This window comes from Phyllostomus discolor, chromosome 8 (assembly GCF_004126475.2).
Source record: "Phyllostomus discolor isolate MPI-MPIP mPhyDis1 chromosome 8, mPhyDis1.pri.v3, whole genome shotgun sequence".
NCBI classification, from domain to species: Eukaryota; Metazoa; Chordata; class Mammalia; order Chiroptera; family Phyllostomidae; genus Phyllostomus; species Phyllostomus discolor.
Window position 1 is genome coordinate 86,495,982 of NC_040910.2, and position 12,553 is coordinate 86,508,534.

Sequence of the window (12,553 nt, forward strand, 5' to 3'; positions counted from 1 at the left end):
GTTCCAGGCAGTTACCTTGAAACATGTAAATCAGTTACTGTTCAAGACTGAGCACAAATAGAAGAATATAAATTCCCTGCTGCACCAGGAGAATGCCCCACCCACCTCTCTGATCAGAATGTGATCATACGAAAGGTATGAATTTCAATAGGCTCTGTGATGTCTCACACTCAGTTACGTATGATCTCCCCAAACTGGTTTGAATGGCTAAGCAAAAATACAAAGAGTTAAAACATATACTGATCCTGGATATACTGATTTTATAAGATTTTAAGTGGTGAGTTTTTATCGGATAGATTTTCAGTAAATATCATTGATGGCAATTCTTACAAGTCTTTCTTCTTGGAACGCCACCGGAAGGGCTGAGGGAAGCACCCACTCACCTGTGGGTACAATCTGATCATTTGAAAGTGTCCATCAAGTTATATTACAGTTAAGGTGGAAAATGAAAATGAGGCCTGGTGGGAAGGGAAGCAAACCGCAGCACTCCTTAACTGTGAAACCTTGGGAGTTATTCACCTAAACCTCATCCTTACAACGGGAGCACTACTATCGACCTTAGTGGAATTAAAGGAGCTAAGCAATATATGCAGTCCACTGGATAAATGTGTGCTGGATAAGTGGAAGTTGCCAAGTCAGCTACACTGCTATTTTTGGCAATTGCTTTCTTATTAACAAGTAGCTGCTCAGGAGAATAATAAAAGTAACGAATATTTATTGAGAATTCATTAGATGCAAGGCACAGTGCTCAGCTTTTTACATTAATCCTTAATGTAATGGTCACTACCACTGCAGGGGGAAATACCTCTTTGTCCATTGAAAGGGCCTTGTCCGATGCACAGCTCGTACAGATGTGAGCAGGCAGCTTTCCCATGTAATTGTATTTACTCCTACCACGCAATTACTCTTCATTGCAAGTCTATCTCCAAAAGCTTGGAGAAGAATTAAAAGTCCTGATTGAATCCCCAGTGCAGGCTTTCTACTGTGATGTCCAGACTTCTCTGATAATAAATGCAGGTTAGAAAGATGTTTACCAGGAACCACAGTGACATGTGCTAGGTCTATCGGGACATCCGTACTCAATCGTAAAGCTATATTGTCATAAACTTTGCCCAAGACACTTCAACACTGCTGGACTTTAGCACCCCTGATGCTAATAAAATGGAAAACATTCCTTCAATAAACTAGCTAATTTTCTCATTAAATGGTGCTCTGGCGTTTGAGAGGAGCACCATACCAGCTTTATAGATAATGTCATGATGTTTTCTACTGTGAGGCGTTTATAAACAAACACCCCTGCCCTAAGGGGGTTCTGATGAAATTGATAAGCCTAAGCCCTACCTGACATAAACTGTTTTAGCAGGAGGTTCATGGCCAAGTGACTGAAAGCAGTGAGTGTGGCTCCTGTTTGCAAAATGCTGTGTCTTGGTGACACAAATGCTGTGTGTGTTGACACCCCCCTCTCAGCATCAAAGAAAGGGGCTCTCAGTCTGCTAATGGATTCCTTGGTCCCCTTGCCCTGATGGTAATCTCTACCTGATGCTTCCCCCTTCAAACCAGAGGATTAACCAGTCTGGGACTAGACTAAACACTCAAGGTCACCGAGACTCTCAAATCTGGCTAAGTACCAGAAACCTTAACATTCAAAATAAAATAAAGGCACAAAACCAAATGCATCGCAGCAACCATGGGGGTCGGAGGGGCATTTTCTGTGAAGGAAAAACCCCTGTCTTTTACTAAGGATGATATTTTCTCTCCAGGAAACTGCTCCATTTTCCAATGCCTAAAAAATAAACAAAATGAGGCTTTACACCAAATAGCACTCTCACTGCATCTGGCCGTGTAACCAGGACACGAGTCCGCTGTGGTTGCTGGGCTTCTAGCATAATGCCTGGGAAAACATTTTTCGAAACTTTGCTTGCCTCCTGTTGCAACCTCATTTCACTTTCACATCCAGAATTTTTCTAGGTATGATATGTTCAAGATTTAATTTTAGCACAGGGCTCTTAACTTCCCAACCTCGGTCTCTTCATCAAATGTACACATCAATGAAAACAGGAAAACAAACAAACTTTTCCCGAAAGGTAACTGTGAGAAAACACAAAGAACACGGCATATTGAGAAAGAAATAAAGATCTAAGGAAACTTTTGGTGTTTGGGTTTTGTTTTATTTTGTTTTGTTTTGTACATTTGTAACTGCTTTCTGAAAAATGATGGGAAATTTGAGCAACAATCTAGCCAAGAAAAGAAACAAGTAAGAGAAAGGGACAAAGAGACCGGAGAAGTGAACAGAAATGACGGGCAAGGTCCCTGTGGATGTCACAAGATTTCCAACACAGCCGAGAGAAGTCAGACTCAGAGAAATGAGAGAAGGATCTTTCTTAAAGCAAGAAGAAAAAAGGGCCTGAAGGGTGACAACCAAGAGAAAATTCAGTGTGAAGGGAAGTTAAGAGAGGCACTCATATTGACATATAACAGGGTGTTCTGCCAAGATTTCCCCTGGGCCCAAGGAAACATGAAGCCAAGACACAGTAGAAACAGCCAGAATAGGTCAGCAAAGGAGTTCCTGTAGTTTCAAATGAAATTTTACCATGTACTCTTGCAGGGTATAAGCTCCCGAGGAAGTAGCTAATGTTCTGTAAGGAATTTAAGAGAAAATTCCAATAGGTAGCTCAACTATGTCAGGCTGGAAAGTAGGTGGGATCTGAAACTTCCTTATTTCTTCTAAGAACCTCCTCCATTCCAAAGCTGATCATTGTAAAACATGGAAACAAATGAGTCACAAGTGGTTACCAGCTCAAGAATGACTTGTGTGAGTATGTGATACATTTCACTCTTGAGAAATATTAGAAAGTTTGCTACTCAAGAGTTTGAATACTTAATTTCCAAGGTAGTGAACCCCAAGGTCTACAACAGATCCATGATGTTAACTTTGTCCTCCAATTGTTATTATAATAGTTTTATTGAGATATAATTCACATAACATACAATTTACCTATTTAAATTGTGTAATTCGATGATTTTCAGCACATTTACAGAGTTGTGTGACCATCACCACAATCAATTTTATAACATTTTTATTACCCACAAAAGAAACATCATACCCATTAGGCACTCTCCATTTCCACCAATACTATCCTTCTCTCTGGTCCTAGGCAACAACTACACTACATTCTGTCTCTAAGAGGTATCTTCTACTCATAGGGGTATGGACTAAATGAAGTATAGGGCATTCAAACAATGAAATTCTAAGCAGCTATTAAAAAGTGGAAGTTTTTTCTATATCAATATAGAAATATCTCCAATACACATTGAGTGAATGAAATCAAGATGCAGAAAACTATATGCTACACTGAATTTAAAAACGACACTCAAATGGATTTGTTTGTACATGCATAAAATCTTCGTAAAAATACGTTAGAAAGTAACAACATTGGTTATCTGGGGGGAAGATAGCCAGGATAGTGAAGGACAAAATTAGGAAAATGATATTCTAGAGTAAATTTTTATATAATTTTTCAATGTCAGTATATTACCTATTCAGAAAATGAAGTCTAAAACCAGAACAATAGAATAAAATGCCATGAAAGTCAGCAAGCATTTCATAGCAAATAACACGACAGACTACGTGACGGACTGCAGAGAAGTGGCACACGGTGACCCAAGAGCCCTGACATTGTCAGAACCTGAGTTCTCTCCCTGAATCTGCTGCTAACTAGGAACGTGGAGCCACCTACTGCTTATCTTCTCTGGACTCAATTTCTTTGTCTAAAACTTCTGGAAACAGGCAGTTTATAGTCTACACAACCAATTAGAGTCAACATTTCCTGGGGCCCACTAGCTACATGCTAAGTTCTTCACATGCTTTTGAATCTCATAACCACTCTATAACAATAAACTATTTCCTCAAAAAAATTAAAAATACAATCACCATGTGATCCAGCAATTCTGCTTCTGGGTGTCTACCCGAAACCACAGAAAGCAGGGCACTACAGACTGAGTGGCATCCCCACCGAAATCATGTGCTGAAGCCCTCACTCCCTTGGACAGGTTTGGAGACAGGGTCTCTGAAGAGGGGGGTAAGTTAAAATACGGTCATTATGGTCAGTCCTAATCCAACATGACCCGTGTCCTTATAAAAAGAGAAAATTTGGACATGTTCAATTTGAACCATGTAAACATGTTACCTATTCAGAGGACATACCACATGAAGATACAAGCAGACAGCCACCTACACGACACTGAGAGAGGCTTCAGAAGAAACCGAGACCTTGATGTCAGACTTCTAGCCTCCAGAACTGCGAGGAAATAACATTCTGTCATCTAAACTACTCAGCCTAGAGTGCTTTGTTATGGCAGCCCTAACAAACTCACACGCGGGTCTCAGAGGGACATTTGCACACCCACGTTCATAGCAGCTTTATTCCCAAAAACCAAAAGGTGGAAGCAACCCAAATGTCCATTGATAGATAAATTAATACATAAAATGTGACCTATACATACAATGGGATATTATCGAGCCTTACAAAGGAAGGAAATTCTGACCCATGCTACAATATGAATGAACCCTGAAGACACTGTGCTGAGTAAAATGATCCAGTCACAAAAAAAACCCCCCACAAATATTGCATGATTCCACTTCCATGAAGTACCTAGGGGAGTTGAACTGATGGAGAGAGACAGGAGAATCACAACTAGAGGTGGGGAGAAAGGGTGAGAAGTGGGAGTTGCCGTCTAGTGCAAGATGTCCTGGAGAGGAGTGACGGTGATGTCAGCAGACAGTGTGAATGCCCTTCTTGGCACACAACGGTACACTTGAAAACGGCTAAGACGGTAAATTCTGTGTTACATAATTTTACCACAATCAAAAAACGCAGTAAAAAAAATTAAGTAAATAATGAGATATTATTCTCACTTTACAGTGCAGAAACTAACAAGTTTGCTGCATGAAACCAATATACAGAAACTAACAAGTTCCAAATAGTCAGTATTCCCATCCAGGTCTGAATCCAAACACCAAGCTCAATATACAACTTTTCTGTCCTAGCACTACACTGTTGTTTTTTTTTTTTAATTTTAAATCAAGAGGAAACACTATTTATTATTCTTGTTTTTTTCCTATTACTTCCAAACTCAGGTTATTTTCAGACAATTTTGCTTTCCCAGCCAGCATGGGAAAGCTATTCAGCTGCTTTGGAGGTATAAGTTTTCTTGGGAAAGCTCCTGGAGTTGTTCCCTTACCTAGTCTTGCCTACCGATCTCTATATTCCTGACACTTGTGCTATGGCCTCTTATGTCAAGATCCAAAACAAGAGAAAGAATGAAGTGGAATTTTTCCAAAACACCCAGGGGCTATAGTGATGGATGCCAAGATATCTTCCTTCTTCCATGCCAAGACTATGTTCTCTAAAGTAAAACATATTACTACCTCTCCCAATTGTCTCAGTGTTCTAAAGCTGTCGGGCCAGAAGCTTTGGTCTCTGTAAAGCTGAAACTATTATTGTCCCAGGGGTAAGACTGTGCAGAGTCCTGTTCACCCTGTGTGCCGAGTTGCAAACAGGTTGGGGCTGGTGGGAAGAACGGAATGTCCTATGACAAAGAGGAGGGGCCCCGAGGTAGCCACAAGCAACCAGAGGAGCTGCCACAGTGTTTCACCGTGCTGTGGATCGAAAGTGAAAGAACGTGAAGGGGCAGAGGGGAGAGATGCAACATTCCAGGAAATGATGCTAAATTCTTCAGAATACTTGGCTCTCAAGAATATAAGCCCCACGGATTGCTGAAAACTATTTTTTTAAATACTATTTAAAAAAACTATTCTTTTTCTCTTAAACTGTATACACAAATAAGAAAACATTCAACCCAGGAATATCAGGTTAACTCTCCAAATCCTTCTGTACTGGAGAAAAGCAAACAGCCAAGTAATCATGCAGCCAAAAGAGATATTACAGAAAATAAAAGCACATTTCCTAGGCTTAACTCCCCAGATATTCTCACGGTAAGTCAAAAATATGTTACATATTTAAAACTGCTTTGAATAAATAGGCCATTAACCGGGGCTAAGACCTTTTTTATAGAAAATAAATGGCTATGGCTATGGCTATGGCTATTGTAGTGTCTCTTTCTTTTGCAGAATGCAGCCTGTTCTAGATACGCTGGCAGTGACTGTAATCCCTGGCCGGCCACACCATGCTTCCTTCTGAGTATTTACGTGACCATGTTATTTTTCAGTGAACTGAATGCTTGTGCAAGCACAAGCTGCAACACAGCTTGCTCTGGCCTCGGAAGAAAAATGGAGACATACATTCAACGTGTATCTAAGCTCGAAACCCCTCCGAGAGTCTTTGTCCTCAGGGCTTAAGTGAACTCGCCTCCATGGTAGCTAGGAAGCAGCCTGACTGATCCCTCAGAGCCAGTCCTGGCAAAAGCAGGGTGAATGTCTTACGCAAGAGGGCATATAGCTAACAGTGCCACCAAGAAAGAGACTGAAGAAAGACACAGTGCTTTTGTCTTGTATCTACTATGCATCAGCACTCAGTTATGCCCTGAAAGTAAGAAATAAATTAGAACTAGCCCCTATCCCTCCTCATTTCCCACCCCATTACGTCCCCTCAGAATATTGCTCCTGGAATAATTAAGTTACACCAACTGGGATATTCCCAGAGGCTCCAGGAAGAGTGAGGGCAATGGTTATTTAAATGAGCTAGGGGTGGACAAAGCAAGGTGGCCCCTTTCACTGAATTCCCAGTCTTTGAAGAAGTTTGTCTAGGACTTCTTCCTGTCAGCCAGGTATAGTTTAAACTACATAAACTGGCATTCAAGAGCCTACCACAGTCATACGGTCTTCTACGTCCCCCTCTACGAAGTAACTAAGAGAAGGCCAAATGGAAGTCCTTTCTATTTCTTTAAATTCATCTAACCTAGGCTTTTGCTCATTCCTCTGGCCACACTGCTCCTGCCACCTGCCCTGTGCAATCACACACAGAGTCACAGCAGTATGGGCCCAAGAGCTCTTCTTCCTGCATTTTGGTCCAATGATTTTTGTTGTTGTTTGTTTGTTTTTAATGAACTCATCCCTTACCCCCTATCTCCTGCCCTTCCCCCTCCTCCACCTACAAGAGTAGAAAGTTAACTGTGCATCTAATGCTTTGCATGGCCAGGAGGTGGGTCAGTAATATTTATTCCAGGCACAACGCAAGGAACTTAACAGATGTCACCTTTGCTAACCCTCCCAATTGCATGAGTTCTTATCTGCATTATGCAGATGAGAAACTGAACTTCAGAAAAGTCAGGTAAACACAGCAAGCTATCACAGTAGATAAGAGTGGAGCCAGACAGTCTTGCTCAAATCCCCCATTTTCCCTCACTCGCCCTTTTGGAGTGTAGTGTGTGCGCAGGACAGTGCGTGTGCGCCACTCCCGATTTCTCCCCACCCACCTCCTACTGGGGACCCTGATGTGTGGCTTCCTAGTTCAGCACAGGCTCTGACCAGCTTCCAAACAGATGCAACATGACAGTGCCTCATCTTTGTCTGCACAAGATGGATGCCTTCTTCTACCTCTGGATTCCTGCTCTAAGACTCCTTTGGCCCTTGACGGAACCTGCTGGGCCTGCTGACATGCAGAATCTAAGGGGTTAAAGCATGGTGGCCACCTGTGACCCATGAACAATGAAGGAGAAGAGGCCATGATTAGTCCTCCAGACACACAGCTCTGAATACATTTTATGAGGCTCTTAGGAAACCCCATATATCAGTTGTTCCTAGCAGTGACCACTGCACTGGCTTTCCCTCCTTCCCTAGTCCACCCACCTTGTCCTTCCTACTTATTGAGATCACATTGACAAATAAGACTCTTGCTCATAACCCTCTCCTTCGTGTTCTGCATTCAGTCAGTAGGTAGCAGAAATGTGGGTCAAACAGATAGGGGCGGGGCCGGCTGTGGTACAATCTGCCCTGCCCCTCAAACCATATGAATCAGCACATCCAATGGCCTTTGAGGGGTTCTTAGAAGAATTTATGACCCACCTGTAGATGTCAGCAAGCCTCCTCTCCTCAGCTACTCCAGTGCTGGCACAATGGACCAATGAATGAAATGGCTCAGGTGGCAGGAATGGAGACTGCGTGTGTGGCCAGCAGTATGGGCTCCCTCTTACAACTCACTGCCACTGGTGAATGTCCAACCACCTGGTAGCATAAACACATGCCAATCCTCATGGCACCTTCAAGGGCATTGGCCAGCCCCTCTGTGGAAGGTTGATTATAGCAGACCACTTCCATCATGGAGGGGAGGAGGAGATTGCGATCCATTCTTACCACAATTCATGCTTACCTACTCCAAATGTAAGGTAAGAAGGCTTGCCTTCTCTGCATGCAAGCCCTCTGCAAGCACACTATCCAAGGATATAAGAATGCCTGACCTACCAGCATGGTATTCCACAGAACACTGTTGCAGACCAAGGAGGTGATTAATATCAAAAGACGTGCCACAATGAGTATATGACCAAGGAATCCAATAGTCTGATCACACACTTAATTGTTTTAAAACTGCCAGTTTAACTGAATGACAGACTGGCCTGTGAAAGGATCAGTTAGGACACTCGCCTGAGAACAACCTTTGTCTTCCAGTCTCACCTTGATTCATGTCCCAACCCTGACATTTCTGCAAGGAAACTTGTTTCCTTTCAGTGGTCAGTGGTATCAAGATTGGGTTACAAGGCAGGCTCATTGTTACTAGCATATCACTTTTTCTTGGCCCTTTCACCAATCGGAGGTAGGAAATACATGAATGTGCATATAATATACGTATACATACATATAAATATACATACACTCACAAAAAATACACATAGGTATGTATCTGCACATGAACATACATACATCCATATGCCTCTCTTAGAAGTCATTAATTCACACCAAGACAACCACTACCAATCCATTCCCATAAGGTTTTTTTTGCCTTCTCTCATGTGTTCAATCCTATAATACAAAACTGTTTGTTCCATACTACTGTATATCTCTTTTTTAAGAGGGATGAAATTTTGTCCCAAAGCTGCCCCCCACAGAATTACACTCCTATGTTATTGGCCAACGAAGTATCACATACCTATGCCAGAACTGATCTCCGGCTAGGGGCCATCACAATTAGTTTAGACCACTCATCCACCCATCACCTCCATCCCTGGGGTGGGGTCAGAGCCCCCCCTCAAATGCACAGTCACACGAGGAAGGTAAGATACAGGAAGAGAATAGGGTTTCTAATAGGGAGAAGGAGGGGAGCATGGAGTACTCACATCAGGGAGTCAACTACCTGTATCTGCTACATTCATCTAAAACCCATTGAGCAGACTGGGCAACATAAATCCTCTGAAGTTACGCGTAAAGTTTTCTTTGTGTGTGCACATGTATCACTTTCTGGGAAGAGGATCCTCAGTCATCACCATGTCTCAGAGGGCTCAGAGACTCAGGGAAAGTTTAGAACCACTTTCTTCATTTTAGATTAGCACAGCCCTTAATCTTAATTTACAGAGCCAAGGGGTTTCTAGGAACTTAAACCCCAGTTCAGAAAATGCAAGCATCTCCCCGATTTCATTTAAAGCACATTTAGTGCACATCTGCTCCCAGAGGAGGCATCAGAAACCCGCATGGCCTTCGTCAAGATACAAACGTTTGTCTCAATTTGAGTCCCTCTTGAGCTTATTCCTAGAGACCGACTTTTCAGGCTTCTAGGGCAATTAAGGGGCAGTAAATCCTGCGTGAATTAGACATGCCTCCTTTAAACTCTTAGTCTTCTAAAGAAAAAGGGGATCGAGTGGGAGTCCCAAAGGAATAAAGGAAACAGAAGTGCAAACTGTCATAAAGAAGAAGAAAATCCCTGGCTTAGGAGCCAAAGAGCAAATGTCAAGGCAGCTTGTCAGTTTCAATGTGTTCTCGGCATTTTATCCCATTGGCCCCAAATGCAGAGTTCAGAGTCCCAGAAATATTACCACCATCTGGGACAGCTGTGGTAATAGAAAGAGATCAACATGTCCAGGGTTTTAATCTGCTAGGGCTCCTTCAGCAGTGCTATTTATCTATCTGAAAAGGATAAGTAGAAAGGCGGCTACTGCAGGCATTATTTATGCCGGGTCGGCTGGGGGGTGGGGCGTTAAAAAGCATGTGCGCTTGGGCGTGGCTCTTAAATTTTTGCCAGGCAGACAACTGCTGTGCAGAGAGATAAAATCCTGGAACCTAGATTGTTCTTAGCCAGCTCGGTCACAAGGTGACTCTATAAAGTGATCATCCCAAGTGGACACACTGTTGAGAGTGAAAGAGGACACTGTTCATGATTAAACCAAGACAAGAGCTGTGACGAGGTGCAGTCTCAGCAAACCTAGATGGCTGGCTCCCTACTCAGTCAGTACTTCGTAATACTCTCCTCTGCTCTGGTCTCTGTCCTTTGGCCAGCATTTGGCATGTGCCCTACATTGTGTTAAGCATCACAGAGAATCTGAAAAAAATAGTGAAAATACAATGGTATACTATAGCACACCATACCACGGAGTCCTTGCCCATAATAAGGAGCCCTCTCTTTTTGCTCTCACCGTGGCTGCCTAGAGCAGCACCCCTTTTGGTAGCCTTGAAATAAAAATGAACTGACGTCTACTCCGAGCTAAGGCATTAGGACCTTTTGCATGCTTTGGTTTTTAAATCTTTGATTCAGAATAAATCCAAGTGACTCACTGGACTATTTTGGTCTTGGGAATTAAGCTGCATTCAGAAAGCCTTGCTGCAATCTCTTGGACCAGGGTGGACAGAAGCCTTCCTAAGAAGCCTCTGGAACATCCACCTGAGACCGCCGAGTCAAACACATCTGATCAGGCACAATTTGAGAATCTCTTGAACTCTGGTGGTTCTTTCACATTTTAAGTCATCTCCAAGTCCTCTCCTGGGTCGATAACCATTTAGAACACTAACCTTCATGCTTCTTGAGTCCTCTGGGCTAAACAAAGCATTTCAAATCTAGAACCCCTAGTTTCTTGCTCTTTTTATTACTGGCCAAAATAAAAAAAAAAGAAAATAAACGAAATTTAAAAACGATCTACCACTGATGCTCTAAAATACAAACGGCATCTACTGCAGTCACTATGCTGGTTGGGGAGGCGGAGGGGCATTAAAAAGCATGTGCCTTTGGGTGTGGCTCTTAAACTTTTGCCAATATGAATAATAATTTTTGCTAGTAATAATAAATTACTCTTGAAAACAAAATCATGGATTTTTTTCCTGAAAATCCTATAGATTTCCTGAATTCAACAGTAGAAAATATTTATTATGAAATCTAAAAAACAAAAAAAAGTATAAAAAAGAACATTGAGCCCTGGCTGGCGTAGCTCAGTGGATTAAGCACGGGCTGTGAACCAAAGCATCACAGGTTCAATTCCCAGTCAGGGCACACACCTGGGTTGCAGGCCTGATCCCCAGTGGGGGCCATGTGAGAGGCAAGCACGCGTTGATTCTCTCTCTTCTCTTTCTCCCTCCTTCCCCCTCTCTAAAAATAAAGAAATAAATCTTTAAAAAAAATTAAAAAATTAAAAAGAACATTGAAATTACCCGAATTCCCACCACTAGGCAGAACCATCTGTTAATGTTTTGGTGCACTACTTCATTCTCATTGTGCACGAGTATCTATAACTATACTTACATAGACACACAAAAATTCTCATAAAATTAAGACCATATTTTATGTAGAATTTTTTAAATGCTTTCATTCCTTAGCATTTTATTGTGAATATATTCTGCAGGCATCAATCATCCTTTTGTAAACATTTTCAGGTGCAAAATTCCCCATTCAAAGCACTACAAACACTGCTTGGAAAGATGTTGATTACAAAGTGACCACTTGCATAGCTAGCATGCTTTTTGGTAGCATGTGTGAAATCTGTCTGCCTTCTTAAAAAGAACAAGTTGAAGAACAATATGCTAAGTCACCCAGCTTTCCAGAACTTGGAATCCATCCACTTAGAACAATCCAAGACTTCTGCAATGGGTAAAGAGATAAAGCAGGGTTGTATCAGGACTTAAGGCTGATCAGAGGCACAAGGACATGCTCTGAAGGGGAAGAGTTTGCTAGATACCACAGCTTTCTAGAGAAATAATTTTAAACCTCCCATCAAATAATATAACATTCGCAGGCTTTCTACAGGCTTTGCATTGTGCTAAGTAACAGTGATACAAGATGACCAAGCTCTAATCTTTTCTCTGAAGGACTGTACAGCCTGCAGGGTGATGCAGGTTCACAGCCCACACTTGAGATGCTTGAGCCCGCTGAGTGCCAGCTGTGGACAGTGGGCAAAGTGAGTTATAACAAGTCAGCGAAAAGTATAACAGCAGCTCATGTACACTAAATAGATTTTTTTTCCTATCCTACTTTGATATTGTTTGATATATATGTTCAATCAATTTACCTGCTATATACTATAAACTCAACAAACATTTATTGAGCTTTTAGTGACGTGCAGGCACTGTGCTAGGTGCCGTGGCTACGAAGATGAGCCATGCCTCTACTCTCCACGAGGTCAC

General features: G+C 42.1%; 1 protein-coding gene across 1 annotated transcript in view; it reads right to left on the bottom strand.

The window, feature by feature from the left end:
* The window catches only part of MAP2K6 (mitogen-activated protein kinase kinase 6), a 100,867-nt gene that overhangs the window by 47,475 nt on the left and 40,839 nt on the right, over window positions 1-12,553 (bottom strand). The gene's annotated exons all lie outside the window — the stretch shown is intronic.